Below are 19,667 nucleotides of genomic sequence, written 5' to 3' on the forward strand. Positions count from 1 at the left end.
GATGAAGTCCTCCGGCCATTGGCCGGGGACTCCTTAGGACGGCGCACGCGGCCCCTTTAAGAGGAGGGGAGCGCGCGCGCGCGCGCCCTAAGCACAGGGGCCGGGAAAGAGCGCGCGCTGAGAGCAGAGCGGGAGGAGGACGCCGGGAAGGAGCGCGCGCTGACAGCAGAGCGGGAGAGGGACGCCGGGCACGGGGCAGAGCGGTGAGGGGAGCAGCGTCCCTGCCTAGCAGAGGGCAGGGACGCCGGCACTACACAAACTATTTGCAGGCCATGACGTTGACCTTATGTGTATTCTTTCAAGGAATGTTTTCACCGTTTTTGCTCTATGGCAGGATGCATTATCATCTTGAAAAATGATGTAATCATCCCCAAACATCCTTTCAATTGATGGGATAAGAAAACTGTCCAAAAGATCAATGTAAACTTGGGCATTTATTGAAGATGTAATGACAGCCATCTCCCCAGTGCCTTTACCTGACATGCAGCCCCATATCATCAATGACTGTGGAAATTTGCATGTTCTCTTCATGCAGCCATCTTTATAAATCTCATTGGAAAAGCACCAAACATAAGTTCCAGCATCATCACCTTGCCCAATGCAGATTTGCGATTCATTACTGAATATGACTTTCATCCAGTCATCCACAGTCCACGATTGCTTTTCCTTAGCCCATTGTAACCTTGTTTTTTTCTGTTTAGGTGTTAATGATGGCTTATGTTTAGCTTTTCTGTATGTAAATCCCATTTCCTGTAGGTGGTTTGTTACAGTTCGGTCACAGACATTGACTCCAGTTTCCTCCCATTCGTTCCTCATTTGTTTTGTTCTGCATTTCCTGTTTTGCAGACATATTGCTTTAAGTTTCCGGTCTTGACGCTTTGATGTCTTCCTTGGTCTACTAGTATGTTTGCCTTTAACAATCTTCCCATGTTGTTTGTATTTGGTCCATATTTTAGACACAGCTGACTTTGAACAACCAACATCTTTTGCAACATTGCGTGATGATTTACCTTCTTTTAAGAGTTTGATAATCCTCTCATTTGTTTCAATTGACATCTCTTGTGTTGAAGCCATGATTTATGTCTGTCCACTTGGTGCAACAGCTCTCCAATGTGTGATCACTCCTTTTTAGATGCAGACTAAAGAGCAGATCTAATTTGATTCAGGTGTTAGTTTTGGAAATGAAAATTTACAGGGTGATTCCATAATTTTTTCCTCAGAATTGAGTGATTCCATAATTTTTTCCCTCTGCTTGGTCTGAAAAAAATTACCCTTACTGAGTACCACATTTTTAATCTTGATTTCTTTTAGTGTTTCTTAAAGCCCTAAAGTTGCCATTTGAAATGACTTTAGTTTTGTGCCATGTCTGTGATCTGCTTTTTTTCAACAACATTAAACAACTGAATGAACATCCTCCGAGCCATAATTTTTGCCAGGGGTTGTATAATGAATTTGATGATGTAAGTGACAAGAAAAACGCTGACAAACTCTCTCCTCATCGGCCATATGATTGTCCAAATGATCTATTGCCTGGAGCAGCAATACCATTTGGAATAATTTACCCACTGGCAGAGCAGGAATTAAAAACACTCAAGGAATACATCGATGAAAACTTAGCTAAAGTGTTTGTTCATCCATCTTCATCACCAGCAGGTTCTCCTATATTTTTTGTTAAAAAGAAAGACTGTTCCTTAAAGAAGTTGTCCAGGACTTTTTTCAATTGCCCCAATGTATTTAGCATGTGCCCATAAGTGTTTTTGTCATTTCATTTAGTTGTATGTATTGCTTGTGAGCGGCACTATAGCTGGCCGCTCACAGGCATCACAAGACCCCCGGCGGCAGCCGGCTTTTTCTTCCGCTGATGTCACGTAAAGTAAGGGGAGACATCAGTGATGCGGTCCCCGCGGTAGATGCTGAGTTGTGGGCAGGGTTACCCCACGCTTCACACCCAGTATACACAGCGGGCTTTCACAGTGAATGAAGAGAGGGAAAGCGTGCGGTGGATGCTGGGTGTGACGCGTGGTCTAACCCCGCCCACAGTCCATCACTCACCGTGGAACACAGCACTGAGTCACGCTCGGCTGTAGCCGGAACTTGACATGACATCAGCGGATGTCAGAGCTGGCTGCAGCCAGGGGTCACGTGATGCCTGTGAGCGGCCATCTATAGCGCCGCTCACAGGCAATACATACAACTAATGGTAATTACAAAAACACTTATGGGCACATACTAAATACATTGGGGCAATTGAAAAAAGTACTGGACAACTCCTTTAAGACCCTGCGTTGATTACAGAGAACTGAATAAAATTACTGTAAAGAATCATTGCTCTCAAGCTTTGATCCCTGAATTGCTGGACAGAGTTCGTCATGAAAAGTTGTTCACAAACTTGATCTTCGAGGGGCATACAACTTGTTTCGTGTTAGACCAGGTGATGAATGGAAAACGGCATTCAGATTACATTATGGACACAATGAGTACTTAGTCATGTCGTTTGGACTGTGCAATGCTCCTGCAACTTTTCAGCAGTTTGTTAATGACATTTTCAGAGACTTGCTTGATCAATTTGTAGTCATTTATCTAGTTGATATACTAATCTTTTCTATTTCTGCAGAATAGCATCAGAATCATGTGAAAACTGTGCTAGAGCATCTAAGAACCTACCATCTTTATATTAAGCTGGAAAAAATGTGAGTTCCATCAAACAGAGATCCAGTACTTGGGCTATATAATCTCTACTCAAGGATTGCAAATGGACTCTAGCAAAATTAAAGCTATCACTAAGTGGCCAACGCCAAAAAAACATGAAAGAAGTCCAATGGTTTGTGGGCTTTGCCAATTTTTACAGATGTTTCATTAAAAATGTTTCAGGTATAACTGCACCAATCACCGAATTAACAAAGAAAGGCATATCGTTTGTTTGGTCTCCTCAAGCACAAGATGCTTTTTCTTGCCTGAAAATGAAGTTCACCACAGCCCCTATACTAATTCATCCCAATCCTGAACATGCCTTTATTGTAGAAGTGGATGCTTCAGACGGTGCAGTAGGGTCCATTTTATCACAAGTAACAGGAACAAAAGATTTGCTACATCCTTGTGCTTATTTCTCCAGAAGTTTGACCGTGTCAGAAGAATTATGATGTGGGGAACAAAGAGCTCTTAGCTATCATTGCTGCTTTCAAGGAATGGAGACATCATCTAGAAGGAGCAGCTCAACAAATGGTTGTTCTAACTGACCATCGTAACATTGAATTTATCAGGACTGCCAAATGTTTGTCCCCCCTGCCAAGCTCGATGGAGTATCTTTCTTAACCGATTCAACTTTGTTATCTCTTACAGACCTGGCTCCCATAACGGTAAGGCTGATGCTTTATCTAGGATCTTCTCAAAAGATCCTTCTACAGAAGCACCATCAACAACTATTCTGCCCGAGTCCAACTTCCTGGGGGTGATCCATAACAAAGACTTGCTAGAAGATATACATATGGTGGATGCAGAAGAATTGGGTCTGTCTCGTAACAGCCAGCAACCAAGATTAACTCCTGCACTGCTGGCAAAAAGCAGTAAGCTAATAAACTAGAGAGGAGCTTCAGCCCAGTGTGTGTGAACTATGACCAGAACGTTGCAGTTCTCTGGAACCTCTCTGTCGCAGTAACCCTGTGACACTGCTGTTGAAAGGAAGGAGTAATGTCAGAATTCCTGTTGTCCTTCTACAGTTTGACCACTAGTGACTGCTATTGTTCACCTTAACAATTGTTCTGAAATCCCACTCCTTACCACTGGAGGCTGCTGTTGTGTTCTGCAATTGCCCTTTACTAAGATGTCAGATTCTGAACCTGTGGGATCCACCTTGTTTCCTGTTGGGCCTACTTAAAGCTGCATGGATCTCTCGCTAATTGCTTGAGTATTGTGTCTAGCTGTTAGCCTAGTTTCAGTCTCCAGCTCCTGAACATTCTTACCCAGACTGTTCTCACCTATCTACAGATTGTTTCCTACAACTCCTTTGCTAAACTCCAAGAACTTCTACTACCACTTGCTGTTCCTGCTCGTGCTTCTTCGACCACTGGTTTCCAGCAGTGCTACGCCAGTATTGTAACAGGGTGACTCCCTGGCTTAGACCTTATCCCTACCTCCAGACGACCCTGACCGAAGAGCTTTCATTGAAAGTAAATTGACTGTTCTTTGTCAGGAGCGACATCCTGCTGAGGACAGACTCACGGTGGAATGACCAGGCCATTCGACATCAGTTTTGGTCTGGACTCTCTGACCAAGTCAAGGACATGTTAGTTCAGTTCCCTTCTCCTGACTTTCTTGATACTGCCATGGCCCTGGCAATCTGTCAAGATAGTCGTTTGCGTGAACGCAGACAAGAATGCCCTTCTGATGCTGCACCTGCTCCTAAGACTTGTGTACCTATTGCCCTTACTAGTAAAGCCATGCAGATTGGAGTGACATCAAATGTATTACTGCTCAAGTCAACCGCCACCAGAGAAACATCAGCGCCTTGGTGGGCCAGAGGATGCCCTCCTAATTGTACAGGTATTTCCTTATGATTCTGCAAAATTATTGCTGTTTTTTTTATCTTACCGTAAAAAAAACTGTGAGGCTTCAGGCCTTTATTGATTGTAGTTCTGCAGCAAATTTTGTTGATGCCAAGGTGGCAAAGGATCTCGACTAACCCTTGCTAAAATTATGTTTTCTTATGAAAGTCACTGCTATTTATGATACGCCTTTCACCAAGGACGTGGTGAAATACGACACTAAAGAGGTGTCCCTGCTTGTTGGAGCATTACATTTTGAATCAGTGTAATTTTTTGCATTTGAAAACCTTTCCACGGCTGTGGTCTTTGGAATTTCATGGTTACTTAAACATAACCCGGTCATTGACTGACACCAGGGTGATATTGTATGCTGACTGTCAGGATAAATGGATGTTCTTATCTGTGAATCTGTCTAAAGCCAAAAACAGGGGTGTACATAGAAATCATGGGACCCCATAGCAGAAGTTCTAATTGCCCACCCCAAAAAAAAAAAAACAAGAAAAAAAGAAAAAACAAAAATTAAATAATTGTCGGGGGTCACAGAAGAGCACATCTCACAACTTTCCAGTCTTTACATAGTAATTTTCCTCCTGCTGAATTCCTAGATTCCTCTTTCATTGTCACCCATAAAGTATGATGCAAACAAAAGTGCCCCCAAACACAATATGATACCCCCATGGTGAATTCCTTCACATACACAGTATAATGACCCTACTGTAACCCACCTCAACTCCCGACGCAAAGTATAGTGACCCCAACACAGTATGATCCCCCAACTGTGACCCCCACACAGCCCTCCATGCAGTATATTTAGCCTACATACAGTATAATAGCCCGCACTAGCCATCCAAACAGTAAGATGGACCCCACACAGTATGAAGGACCCCACACAAACCTTCGCACATTATAATTGCTTGCACACAATATAATGGCCCCACATAACCTTCCAAATGTTATAATGGTACCACATAGCCTTCCATATAGTATAATGCACCCCCCATGGTGCTCCACACAATATAATGCACCCTACCATGGTCCTCCACATAATATAATGCACCTCACCATGGTCCTCCACATAATATAATGCACCCCACCATGGTCCTCCACACAATATAATGCACCCCCATGGTCCTCCACACAATATAGTGCGGCCCCCATGGTCCTCCATACAGTATAGTCCGGCTCCCATAGGGCAAAGTGCGGCCCCCATATGGCATAGTGCAGCCACAGTCTTCCAGTAATATAGATGCCACATAAACATAAATAAATGCACACTTACTGCTCCTCGTTCCCCCGCTGCTATGGTCTCTGCAGCGTGTCTCATCAGCTCCACAGCCTGACCCAGCATAGCGCGATTGTGTCACCCTGGCCTGGATGCCACAAATGTATAATAAAACTGTGTCTGAGAGCAAGGGGGAGATTCTCTGGTCAAGGACCATGAGCATGCAATACCTCCTGTCCCAGGCCAGTAGGGGGAGCAGGCTGCCCCTATAAAAGCTGGAGCTGGGGGCAGGGTTAGAGAGAACTGGACAACCTGTCTCTGGATTGAGAGGTGTCCCAGAGCAGGGACAGACAGTTGTGTTGCAGCCTAAGAGGCCGTGTGGCAGTAGGAGAGCCACGAGCCAGGGACAAGAGGCGAAGCGAGCCTGTCCTGGCAGATAGAGAAGCTAATCTACGGGACTTTGGTGTCCGAGGCTGTTAGGATTCCAAGTCCTACAGCAAATAACCAGTCCGCAGGGGACTGTATGTTCCCTGGCCTAAGAAGCCCGGAGGTTCTGCCACAGCAGAAGGGACCGGTGAAGCCACACCAGGCCAAGAGTAAAAAGGGACCCAAGTCGCCAGCCATACGGGTGAGAAGACACGGTGAGCTCAGGAACGTGGGCTATTACACCACGAGGAGGGAAATAGCCAGAGAGAGCGCAGAGAGCACGGTAGGCCTACACCCTCACCCTGATCAGGGCCAGCTTCCCACTTGTTCTCAGACATCCAGGCCCCCTCCTATCCGGGCCTGTTTTTGAGTCGTTTCACCTGTTCTAATAAAGACCCTGAACTGTTTAAGAGGCCTCCGTTTCCTGGCTATTGCTGTCGGAATCATCCCCTCCATCATCCATTATATACTGCCCTGGGGCCATACTCCTCCCGTGGGGAGTTGTACTATTCAGTGCTGCAAATTTACATCTGCCCCAATGGTCTGCACTGCAGCGGCGGTTAGCCCTGACCGCAATCAACGGGTGGCGTAGTCGGACATTGCAAAACATATAGAAGACTGCCACTGGTCTGACCACCCTGAGCCATGGACCGGGTTGCCACTACTACCCCCATTATTGCCCTGTTGCCCGGATCCGAGTGCCCCACGGCCCAGGGGGCGAGTCAGCTTTGGCGCAGTCGGCAGGATTGTGACCAACCCGCCACAAACGGGTATTGCGCGCCTGAAAAAGACTGTACATGTACCTTAAAAAGAGGTTTCCCGTTATCCGGAGCCGTTTCCCGCCATTTTCAGCCATCTCCCGCCATCTTCAGCAGCTTCCCGCCATCTTCAGCCGTTTTCCCGCCATCGGACGCCATCTGCAGGATGCCGCGCGGGAAGAAGAGGGGCGTGGACGTCCAAACCGCGCGAGACCCGAAGCTCCGCCCTACGCACCGACGCTGCGCAAGGTCCTGGAAGGGAGAGAGAGCGACGCTGACGTCACCAGGACGCGACGCAAGGTCCTCGTCCGGAGCAGCACCAGCGGAGCCGCGGCCTATAGAAGAGGATCGTCGGAAGGTAGGCCACCCTTAATTAGGGGGGAGGAAGATGTCGGACACGGAGGCGCCCACTACCACCAGCGCAGCTGCAGCAGCGGTGATGCCATTCTCCCTGCCTTACATCCCTGGAGCGGCCTGGCTGCCCAAGTATTCAGGGGAGCCCCATGCACTAACTGACTTTAAGGAAAGGCTGTACAGTTTATTCCAAGTTTACCCCCTGACAGAGGAACAGAAGATCAGCATACTGACAGGGCAGTTAACTGGCGCAGCCCAGCGGGAGATAAAGTCATGGCCCGCTGAGGAGAAAAGAACTGTAAAGGACATTCTGGCCCGGCTGCGGGGTACCATTGATACACGTACCTTCGTTGAAATTAAAATGCGGTTCTACGGATGTAAGCAGCGGGCACAGGACAGCATCAGAGACTATGCCCTAAATTTGCAGGAAGCCTTGAGGGCCATCAAACAAGCTGACCCTGGCAGCGTGCAGGATACGGATAAGCTACTAACAGAACAGTTCATAGAAGGTCTGCTGTCTAGCGCCCACAGGACCCAGCTGCGCCTCATGTTCTTTCAAAACCCTGATCTGACCTTTGCCCAATTCAAGGACAGGGCCATAAGGGTGCTCCGTGAACCCGCAACCAGTGGCGCTATAAACCCCCGGTGCCCTGCTCTCACCTACCACCAGGAGGCGGCGCCCTCCTCTATGGACTCTGTGGGGGCCGATGCACAGGCCCTGAACCAAGCCCCGTCGAAAGATCTGCACCACCAAGTCCAGGAGCTGACCAGGAGCGTCGCGGCGTTTACCAGGACCGTCCAGGCATTACAAGTGGACCCGTCAAGACCCATCGAGTTGGCTTCAAGTCCGGAGGATGTCCCGTGGCGTCGACAGAGGAGGACCCCGTCGTTCCGAGGGAGGCCCACAGACCGCTACTCAGAGGATGGACAGCCCATTTGCCGTCGATGCAACCAGCCCGGACACATTTCTAGGTACTGTAATTTAAACGGGTTCAACCTGGGGCAGAGGGCCAACCCCCAGGCATAAGATCACCAGGCCCTTACAATTGGCGTAATAAGTACATTGGGGGGCGCCCGGTTTTACCCGTGGTGCTGAACGGTATCCCCATGAGCGCCTTGCTGGATACCGGGTCGCAAGTAACTACTATCCCTTATGTACTTTTTAAGCAGTATTGGACTGATGCTGATATAACACGGTATCCAGACAGTAACTTGAGCATCATTGCCAGTAATGGCTTGCCCGTGCCGCAGATGGGGTTCAAGGAGATGACCATTAAGATTGGTAAAGTTGAACTGACGGCACAGGGAGTGATTATTGTGGACATTGACCGTCGTGAAAGTCACCCTAAAATAACTGTGGGTACTAACGTGATAGAAAATTGTCTTTCAGAGGTAATTGTAATTCTACAACAGGTGGCGGTGAATGCTAGTTCCAGCCAACAGTGAGTCCTCAACAAAGAGATAAAAGCCCTGATGAGACGGCAGCAGGTAGAACTGTCTGGTGGTGAGATCGGTAGCGTAAGAATGAGTGACCCATTCCCCATTTCCATGCCTCCCAAAAGTGAAATGATGATCTGGTGTCGGACTGCAATCGGGTTGAGAGGTAGAGACTACCAAGCCATGGTAGAACCCGTGTACTCAGACAGCAGGCCCACCATTTTGACAGGCCAGGGGGTGGTTGATGTCCCTCATGGGAGGGTGCCCGTTCGCATTCTCAACATTGGGGAGAGGGAGGTACACTTACCCAGGTACGCTACACTTGCCAAACTGTTTGCTGTCGAACACAAAGCTATCAGGGCCGTGGAGCCTTTGAATCCATCTCCACAGGCGGAGGGTAATGGCTCCCAGAAACAAAAGGAGGACTGGTGCCAGAAACCCCATGTGGGTGCTGACTCCACTCCCCTGCACCAAAAACAAGGAGTCTACCAGGTGGTTCAGGAGTACGAGAGAATTTTTAGTAAGCACCCGCTAGACTTCGGCCGAGTAAAGGGAGTGGAACACCACATCCCCATGGGGAGCCACCCACCAATAAAGGAGAAGCACAGACCTGTACCCCCTGCACACTATCAGAACGCAAAGGGCATGCTGAGGGAAATGAAAGAAGCCGGGGTCATTAGAGATAGCTGTAGCCCCTGGGCAGCCCGCTTGGTTCTGGTAAAAAAGAAAGACGGCACCATGAGAATATGCGTGGACTATAGACAAATCAACCGTATCACCCACAAAGACGCATATCCGCTGCCTAGAATAGAGGAGTCTTTAGCCGCACTAAAATCAGCTAACTTCTTTTCTACTTTGGACCTTACTAGCGGGTACTGGCAGGTTCCTGTGGCAGAGGCTGACAAGGAGAAGACCGCCTTCACCACCCCGATGGGACTGAGCGAGTTCAACTGTATGCCCTTCGGGCTCTGCAACGCACCAGGGACCTTCCAGAGGCTGATGGAATGCTGTCTAGGGCACCGAAACATCAAGACGGTCCTACTTTACCTGGACGACGTGATCGTCTATTCGAAGACCTACGAGGACCATCTAAAACACTTGGCAGAGGTGTTCGAAGCCTGGCAGGCTATGGCCTGTAGGTGAAACCATCAAAGTGTCACCTGTTGAAACCAAAGGTCCAGTACCTAGGGCACGTGGTAAGTGCAGAAGGAGTAGCCCCCGACCCTGACAAGATCACAGTAATCAAGAGCTGGCCAAGCCCCTCTAACATCAAAGAAGTGAGGCAATTTCTCGGGTTGGTAGGCTACTACCGAAGGTTCATCCCCGGGTTCACTAAGATGGCAGCCCCTATGCAGGACCTCCTGATAGGACAGTCTAAGTCCAGAAGCCAAAAGCCACCCTTCAAGTGGGACAAGCCGGAAGAGGAGTCCTTCCGCCAGTTGAAGATGGCCCTCACAGTGTTATGTTCTGCTACCAGAGCTAAGGAAAGAGAGGAGATCTGTCCCTACGATAGAACTCAGCTGAATCCCTACGATGTAACAGGGAACCTGATCCTGCGATCAGACCTGCTAAAGTCCTAAGCTAGTCTGTACGAAGACCTATAGATGTGGGGGAGGAATCCCTACAAGTACTAAGGACTGGGAGGAATATGGGACACCTCCTAACAGAAATAGTAGCAGACAGACGAACAAACAAAATATATAGAACATAGAGGTCAGTAGACCAAGCAAACTAACAGAGCAAGACACAGAGCACAGGCTAGCTAGAAAGTAGATATACAATGAAGTCCAGCAAAGCCAGAAGGGCGGAGCAGGATTAAATAGGCCAACAAGGTCATGTGACCAGCAAAGGAAAAAAAACCTAACAGCAAGGTTCTAACAGTACCCCCCCTTCTAAGAGGATCCTCCGGATCCCCTAGGACCAGGCTTATCAGGAAATCTCCTGTGAAACGCTCTGATAAGTCTGGACGCGGAAACATCATCTGACCTCACCCAAGAGTTATCCTCGGGTCCAAAACCTTTCCAGGCCACAAGATACTGCAAACTACCTCTATACCGTCTAGAGTCAAGGATGCGAGAAATTTCATATTCCCCGTCCTCCACCACCGGAGGAACAGAGGCAGAGGCGTCACCATCCGACACAACAGCTTTTTTTAACAGAGAGACATGAAAGACCGGATTAATTCTCCAGGAGGTAGGAACCTCCAACCTAACAGCAGATTGGTTGACAACCTGAAGCACCTTAAAGGGCCCTACAAACTTGGGACCCAATTTCTTAGAAGGAATCCTCAACCGCAGATTCCTAGAGGACAACCAAACCATGTCACCAACAGCGAACAAAACCTCCTGTCGTTTCCTATCAAAGTAGTCTTTAGATTTTCTGTTGGCCTCCTGAAGATTACCACGCACATCCGTCCAAACTCTTTCCAAATCACCGGAAAAATTCTCCTCCTCAGGCACGGCAGATCCCAACTTGGAGAACGACCCAAACGACGGATGTCTCCCAGAACAACAAAAAAAAGGCGAACAACCAGCAGAAGAAGATGTATGATTGTTCAGAGCAAATTCGGCAAGTGGCAGAAACTCAGACCACCCCTCTTGATTGTCTGCCACAAAACAACGCAAGAACTGCTCAACATCCTGGTTTTTCCTTTCTGTCTGGCCATTAGATTCAGGATGATATCCGGACGAAAACGACAAATGAATTCCCAACCTGTCACAAAAGGCACGCCAAAAACGAGCCACGAACTGAGGACCCCTATCAGAAACAATGTCAGTAGGAACGCCATGAAGTCTGACAATTTCCTTGACAAAGGCCTTAGCGAGAGTTTTAGCGCAGGGCAGTTTGACGAAGGGAACCAAGTGACACATCTTGCTAAAACGGTCCACGACCACCCAGATGACAGTAAAACCCTCAGAGGGGGGAAGGTCAGTTATAAAGTCCATAGCCAAATGTGTCCAAGGAGCACTGGGGACCTCCAAAGGACAAAGCAACCCCGCAGCAGGAGTATGTGAGGACTTAGATCTAGCACATACAGTACATTGGCGTACCCACTTAATGACTTCCTTCTGCCATCCAGGCCACCAAAAACTGCGACCCACCAGTCTCTTGGTCTCAGAGATTCCGGGATGACCTGCCAACCGAGATTCGTGACACTCAACAAACAAATCTCTCCTAAAGGTCCCAGGCACAAACAACCTCCCATGAGGAGTGTTAGATGGGGCATTCTCCTGAGCTTTAAGAATCTCATCTTCCAAAACGGAGTCTAAAGCAGCTATCACAACACCTTCTTGTAAAATGTTTTCCTCTTTCTCAGCACCGACTATGGGAGAAAAACTGCGAGACAAGGCATCCGCCTTAACATTCTTAGTACCAGGGATGTAAGTAACGGAGAAATTAAACCGCGAGAAAAACAGTGCCCACCTAGCCTGACGGGCATTCAGGCGCTTGGCAGCGTCAAGATATATCAGATTTTTATGATCCGTAAGAACCTGAACGGGAAATTCCGCACCTTCCAAGAAGTGGCGCCAGTGTTCAAATGCGAGTTTAATAGCCAATAATTCCCGATTACCAATATCGTAATTCAATTCAGTCTCCGAAAATTTTTTTGAAAAAAAGGCACAGGGATGTAATCCATCCCCGTTATCCTGAGACAATACTGCGCCAACCCCCACAGAGGAAGCATCAACCTCAACCAAAAACGGCCTAGTAACATCAGGCTGCATAAGGATGGGAGCAGAGGTGAACCTCTCCTTGAGATACACAAAAGCTTCAATGGCCTCAGAAGACCACTGAACCGCATCAGCACCTTTCCTGGTGAGATCAGTCAGAGGTTTGACAATACTAGAAAAATTTTTTATGAATTTTCTATAGTAATTGGCGAAACCCAAAAACCTCTGTATCGATTTCAAACCAATAGGCCTAGGCCATTCCTGCACAGCCTGAACCTTAACCGGATCCATCTCAAAACCTTTGCTGGAGATAATGTAGCCCAAAAAACTAATTCTCTGTACAGCGAACTCACATTTCTCCAGCTTAGCAAAAAGCGAATTGTCCATTAATAACTGTAATACCTCACGCACGCTCCGCCAATGAGACTCCAGATCTGGCGAATAAATCAAAATGTCATCCAAATACACAACCACATTTTTACCGATCAAAGGTCTAAGGATGTCATTAATCAGATTCTGAAAAAATGCAGGAGCATTAGTAAGACCAAAAGGCATAACCAGATTCTCAAAATGACCCACAGGAGTGTTAAAAGCAGTCTTCCATTCATCACCCTCCTTCATGCGCAACAGATTGTATGCCCCCTTAAGGTCAATTTTAGAGAACCACTTGGCCCCCAATAACTGGTTAAACAGATCAGGAATCAATGGCAGTGGGTAAGGATTGCGTACCGTAATTTTGTTAATCTCACGAAAATCCAGACAAGGACGTAAACCGCCGTCCTTTTTTTTTTACAAAAAAAAATCCAACCGCCACAGGAGACTTAGAGGGCCTAATGTGACCGGCGGCCAAACTTGTCTGTATGTATTCCTCCAAAGCCTTCCTCTCGGGAATAGTAAGGTTAAATAAACGACTTTTAGGAAGAGTCGCTCCAGGGACAAATTCAATAGAACAATCATAGTCTCTATGGGGAGGCAAAACCTGCGATTCTTTCTCAGAAAAAACTCTCCAAAAATCCTGAATAGGAACAGGCAATTCTCCCCTATCCAAAGCTGCAATACGCCCGTTACAACACTTGTCATAACATTTATGGCTCCAGGATTTAATTTCACTGGTAGACCAATCCAGTACAGGATTGTGAAATTTTAACCAGGGCAATCCCAATATTACTGGAGAAGGCAAGTTATTCAACACTACCAAATCCAATTTCTCATGGTGAACACCATTAATAGTGAGAGGAAATTCACAGACCTTGAGAGTAATATTCTTCAAAGGGGAACCATCCACAGAAACCACAGCAATGGGGGATGATAAAGGTTCAGGTTTTAAATTGAGTTTTTCCACGAATCCCCCATCAATTACATTCAGTGTAGACCCGCAATCAACAAACACCCGAAATTCCATTAATTTTTCCTGAGCAATCGTGGAAGCAGCTAAAAATATACCCTTGGAATTTAAACAGGCAATACGGGCATGACTGACCATTTTTTTTTCTTTCTTCATACGAAGCTCACAGCCTTTAATCAAATGACCAGATTTTCCGCAATAGAAACACAAGCCTTTCGAAAAACGACGGTCTTTTTCTTGAGAGCGAGGTGCCACCGATCCAATCTCTATCGGTTCACCACTGTTAGTACACACATTATCATAACCAGAAACTGACATAGCAGAGGATTTGCTCTCATTAACCCTAGCACGCAGTCTTCTATCCACCCGTATAGCTAATTGCATAGCCTGTTGCAAATCCTCAGGTGTAGGATAAGCAATTAGCAGGTCTTTAACCCTTTCACTGAGCCCAGCAAGAAATAGACTTTTCAGAGCAGAATCGTTCCACCCTGTTTGAGTGGACCAACGACGAAAATGAGTACAATATTTTTCGACATTACCTGATCCTTGTTTTAAACGTCTCAACTCAGTCTCAGCTGATGCGACACGGTCAGGATCATCATATAATAGTCCTAAAGCAGAAAAAAAACTATCCACTGATCTGAAGCATGTATCACTAGGTTGCAAAGAAAAGGCCCACTCCTGAGGCTCTTTGCGCAAAAGTGACATTATGAACCCTACGCGCTGGGATTCATCCCCAGAGGACTTGGGTCTCAAACGAAAATACAATAAGCAAGCATTTTTAAATGAAAAAAATTCTCGATGTTCACCAAAAAATAAATCCGGCAAACATACCTTAGGCTCCAAGAAATATGCTCCAGGACAGTTACTCACGTGCTGACGGAGCTCGGCCACTTCCAGAGAGAGTCCCTGCAGGTGTTTAGCCAAATCCTGAACCGACACCATGATGGAACAAAAAAAATCTTTCCTTAGAGAATTTGCTGGCTGGACTTACTGTTATGTTCTGCTACCAGAGCTAAGGAAAGAGAGGAGATCTGTCCCTACGATAGAACTCAGCTGAATCCCTACGATGTAACAGGGAACCTGATCCTGCGATCAGACCTGCTAAAGTCCTAAGCTAGTCTGTACGAAGACCTATAGATGTGGGGGAGGAATCCCTACAAGTACTAAGGACTGGGAGGAATATGGGACACCTCCTAACAGAAATAGTAGCAGACAGACGAACAAACAAAATATATAGAACATAGAGGTCAGTAGACCAAGCAAACTAACAGAGCAAGACACAGAGCACAGGCTAGCTAGAAAGTAGATATACAATGAAGTCCAGCAAAGCCAGAAGGGCGGAGCAGGATTAAATAGGCCAACAAGGTCATGTGACCAGCAAAGGAAAAAAAACCTAACAGCAAGGTTCTAACACACAGGGGATGAGATCCTGGCCTACCCCGATTATGGCCAGCCTTTTATTCTCCACACAGACGCCAGTAATGTGGGGCTGGGAGCCGTACTGTCGCAAAACCAACAGGGCAAAGAAAGGGTGATCGCGTATGCCAGCCGGAAGCTGAGGCCCACTGAAAGGAACCCGGAGAATTACAGCTCCTTCAAGCTAGAATTCTTGGCAGTGGTGTGGGCCATCACGGAACGGTTTAAGCATTACCTTGCCTCCGCAAAGTTCACCGTGTACACGGACAACAACCCGTTGACACACCTGGACAATGCAAGACTGGGTGCCCTAGAACAGCGGTGGATGGCGCGACTCTCGAATTATGACTTCGTGATCAAGTACAGGGCAGGCAAAACCAATGCCAACGCTGATGCCCTATCGAGAATGCCTCACTTACCTGAAGGTGACGAAGACCCAGAAGAGCTGGAGGAGGTAGAACTCCCCACGTTTCACCGGTATGGAGCCGCTCAATACTCCCACCGCGTGAAGGAGGAAGATTTAACAACCATTATGATCAATCCCCTACCTCACCACAGCTGGGCCGAGACCCAAGATAGTGACCCTGCAATCCGCATGGTGAAAGATCTGCTGACCAAGGAAGACGCCCGCTTAGATCCGGATGCTCCAGAGGAAGCCAAGCAGCTATGGAAAGAGAAGAGCAAGCTGTTCCTCTATGAAGGCAAGCTGTGCAGAAGACTTGTCAACCACCGGACACACGAGCTGACCTGGCAAGTCGTGGTCCCAAGGCGGGATGCAGCTATGGTCCTGGGGGCTTACCACGACAGAGCGGGGCACTTCGGCTGGAAGAAACTGGAGTTCCTGCTAAGAGGACGGTTCTTTTGGGTTGGCATGAGAGGGGCTGTAGAAAAGTGGTGCAGAGACTGTGGCCCTTGTAACCTAAGGAGGAAGGACCGCACCAGCCAGAAGACACCCTTGAGACCCATCGTCACCACGCAGCCTCTTGAGCTGGTAGCTCTGGACCATGTCAAATTGGCTCCAAGCCGGTCAGGATACGTTTATGCCCTGACAATCGTGGACCACTATTCCCGATTTTTAGTGGTGGTCCCCGTAAAAGACTTGACAGCTCAAACGGCGGCCAGAGCCTTCCAGCAATACTTCTGCCGTCCACACGGGTATCCGGAACAAGTCCTGACAGACCAGGGCCCAGCGTTCGAGGCCGAAATCTTCCAAGAGTTCTGCAATCTCTATGGCTGTAAAAAGATTCGGACAACGCCTTACCACCCACAAACCAACGGGATGTGTGAGAAAATGAACAATATAGTCATTGATCTCCTGAAAACGTTGCCCCTGGAGGAACGCAGCCTGTGGCCAGAAAAACTACCGGACCTGATAGACTTATACAACCATATCCCGGTGAATGCTACAAACTGCACCCCGGCTTACCTGATGCGAGCCAGACCAGGTAAGCTGCCCATAGACCTGGAGATGGGGGTCCTGACACCCGAGGACACCTCCCCAGATGCGGACTGGGATATGGGAAGGCGACTGCAGTACAAGAAGGTACAGGAGAGTGTGGAGAAGAGCCTGGCCCAGGTGAGAGAAAGGCAAGAAAGACTCTTCAACCAACACTCCCCTGCTGGTCCCCTAGAACCTGGTGAGCAGGTCCTGAAGCGAAAGAGAAGGCTACACAAGCTGGACGACCAGTGGGAAAGGGAACCCTACACCGTACTGCAGTCTGATCACGACAACCCGAAGGTGTGCGTGGTCACTAAGGATGGAGGAGAAACCACTAGTACTGTCTCCAGAGACCACCTAAAAGGTGCCCCGAGCAACTACGGAATGCAGAAGAGGATCAAAGTGACCTTGAACCCGCAGAGGACAAGGAAGAAATGATCAGCACCGTTCTCGGAGAGTTCCCTCAGTCCTGGACTCGAATAAACGATGCCATAGTGGTACCCGTCCTGCATTTCCTGCAACCAACTCAGCAACAACCTACACCAGGGTGGGAAAGTGAAGAAGAACAAGCAGTTCCAGAGGCAGAAGAGCCTGTACCAGCAGCCCAGGAGAATCAACCCTCTGCTGACAGTGAGCCTGCCATGCCTGCGGTAAGCCAGAGGACCCGCAGACAGCTGCCTGCCTTGCATGTAAGTCTAGCCAGTGACTGCACCCTAAATGGTAGTGAAGAAAACCAGGTTAGACCACCACCAGACAGTGGGTTATGCAGGTCAACCAGGAGCACAAAGGGGCAGATACCCGCTCGCTGGAGAATATAGGGTGCACTAAAACTGTAAATAACCCTGTTGCCAAGTGTTGAAATGTTTGCAAAGTTACATGCATGATTAGTAATTGTGTATTTCAGTTTCTTATAGTTGCCGTACGGACTCAAAGGTTATGAACTTTTAATAACCGGGACTTTGTATGGACTGCGTTCGGAGCCTAACCAAGGAATGAACTAAGACTGTAAAGGACTTGGGGCTAGGACAGACCCCCCATCTGGTTAAGGCTCCCCGTTGTGTTGGTGAGATGGACACCCAGTCACAGACCACACTGTGACCTTAAGAACTCAACCTGTGCGTCGTTTGTCTAATAATGTTTCATTGTCATGCATATTATTCTTGTTTCTTGTTTAGTCCCGGAGTACTAAATTTTACTAGGGGGGAATGTGTCACCCTGGCCTGCATGCCACAAATGTATAATAAAGCTGTGTCTAAGAGCAAGGGGGAGGTTCTCTGGTCAAGGACCATGAGCATGCAATACCTCCTGTCCCAGGCCAGTAGGGGGAGCAGGCTGCCCCTATAATAGCTGGAGCTGGGGGCAGGGTTATAGAGAACTGGACAACCTGTCTCTGGATTGAGAGGTGTCCCAGAGCAGGGACAGACAGTTGTGTTGCAGCCTAAGAAGCCGTGTGCCAGTAGGAGAGCCACGAGCCAGGGACAAGAGGCGAAGCGAGCCTGTCCTGGAAGATAGAGAAGTTAATCTACCGGACTTTGGTGTCTGAGGCTGTTAGGATTCCAAGTCCTACAGCAAATAATCAGTCCGCAGGGGACTGTATGTCCCCTGGCCTAAGAAGCCCGGAGGTTCCGCCACAGCAGAAGGGACCGGTGAAGCCACACCAGGCCAAGAGTAAAAAGGGACCCAAGTCGCCAGCCATACGGGCGAGAAGACACGGTGAGCTCAGGAACGTGGGCTATTACACCACGAGGAGGGAAATAGCCAGAGAGAGCGCAGAGAGCACAGTAGGCCTACACCCTCACCCTGATCAGGGCCAGCTTCCCACTTGTTCTCAGACATCCAGGCCCCCTCCTAGCCGGGCCTGTTTTTGGGTCGTTTCACCTGTTCTAATAAAGACCCTGAACTGTTTAAGAGGCCTCCGTTTCCTGGCTATTGCTGTCGGAATCATCCCCTCCATCATCCATTATATACTGCCCTGGGGCCATACTCATCCCGTGGGGAGTTGTACTATTCAGTGCTGCAAATTTACATCTGCCCCAGCGGTCTGCACTGCAGCGGCGGTTAGCCCTGACCGCAATCCACGGGTGGCGTAGTCGGACATTCCAAAACATATAGAAGACTGCCACTGGTCTGACCACCCTGAGCCACGGACCAGGTTGCCACTACTACCCCCATTATTGCCCTGTTGCCCGGATCCGAGTGCCCCACGGCCCAGGGGGCGAGTCACGATGAAGCACCGTCATCGCGCCGCTGCGTCAGACGCAGAGAGGGAATGATGGGAGAGGGAGTGGCCTACCGCCACTGGCGGTACACCACTGGCCAAACCCATTCGTTTGCCTCATGTATTCAGAAAATATGCTGATGTATTTTCTGTATCCAAAGCTGAAAAATTACCACCAAACAGAGATTATGATTGCCCCATTGATCTGGTACCCAACTCACATCCCCCCAAGGGTAAAATATATAATCTTTCTGGTCTAGAACGTCAGGCCATGAAAGATTATAAAAAAGATTATAAAAAAGATGGTCTGCAAAAAGGGTTCATCAGACCATCCACGTCTCCAGTGGGGGTAGGTTTCTTATTTGTTGATAAAAAAGATGGTGACCAAAGACCATGTATTGACTATGGGGAACTTAACAAAATTACTATGAAGAATCAGTATCCTCTGCCACTCATCCCTGATCTCTATAACCAGCTGCTGGGAGCTTATGAGTTCACCAAACTTAATCTCAGGGGTGCGTATAACCTGATTCATATAAGAGGCATGGATATGGCAGGAGGACCAAAGCACGAAAGTGCTTTTAAGGGGGGTCCCCTATTTGTAAGCTGGAGATAGCCTTATTCCAATATTCACTTTATTGCTTATCCATCAGTAGTTGTCAAGTTCTCTCATGTTGATTTCGCTTGTCTTTTTACCACCTTTTTTTCATTTACCAAAGCCTATCTGAGTTATATTTGCGTTTTTTGGTTATAAAACTGACAGATGAAAAACAGCAACAAATAAATGTAGCTCTGCTACCTCTGTAACAATCCACTGGTTGTGCGATCAAAAATATCC

The sequence above is a fragment of the Phyllobates terribilis genome, unplaced genomic scaffold (genome assembly GCF_046119375.1).
Source record: "Phyllobates terribilis strain yellow unplaced genomic scaffold, ASM4611937v1 Scaffold_1__5_contigs__length_1240528914, whole genome shotgun sequence".
In the NCBI taxonomy this organism is placed as follows: domain Eukaryota; kingdom Metazoa; phylum Chordata; class Amphibia; order Anura; family Dendrobatidae; genus Phyllobates; species Phyllobates terribilis.